Raw genomic sequence first — 775 nt, 5'->3', positions numbered from 1 at the left:
ATGTATAGATTCCAACGAATCTTGATGAAAGGAAAGGAGAGAGAAGAAAAGGGAAAAAGAATGAAGGAGAAGAATGAGAATAAAGATGGCAGAAGATACAATGGGACGAAATAACGAGTCCTGGTTTTGGGTTTGAATAGAAATGACGTAATTGCGAGAAATAATGGATGAAAAAGGAGAGGTAAAAAAAAAGGAAGAAGAAGAAGATGAATAGAGGCGTGAGAGAGAAATGAGGAGGGGGATAAAAGACATAGAGAATGAGGCGTGAGAAGAGAAGAAAGAGGAGGAGAAGAAGAATGAAGAGTGAAAGAAAAAGAAAAAGTAGAAGATGAAGGAGACGTGAAAGAGAAAGAAATAGAAAGAGATGGACGCGTGGAAAAGAAGGAGAAGGATAACAGAAGATAAATAACAAGAAAATGCAGAAAAAAGTGAAGAAATAGATGAATAAAAATACATAATGATAAAAAAGGAAATGGTTAAAGTCCGGGAAAAAAATGGAAACAAGAAAATAATGGAACATAGAGACAAGGAAAAGAAGTAATAAATATATGGAGGGAAAGAAAATAACGAATGAAAATATAGACAGAAGAAAATACGTGAAAAAGAGAATGAAAATATAGAGGAAAGGAAAATAATGAATAAAAAAAACAGAAGAGGATAAACGGAAAGAAGAAAAGAATATAAAGAAAAGGTAAATAATGAATAAAGACATAGAGAGAAGAGGATACGTGAAAAGAAATTCGGAGAGTTTGTTTAACGTTTTGAAAATGAGGTC

Source organism: Penaeus monodon, chromosome 23 (genome assembly GCF_015228065.2).
Source record: "Penaeus monodon isolate SGIC_2016 chromosome 23, NSTDA_Pmon_1, whole genome shotgun sequence".
Taxonomy (NCBI): domain Eukaryota; kingdom Metazoa; phylum Arthropoda; class Malacostraca; order Decapoda; family Penaeidae; genus Penaeus; species Penaeus monodon.
Note: the sequence above shows the minus strand (reverse complement) of the source record.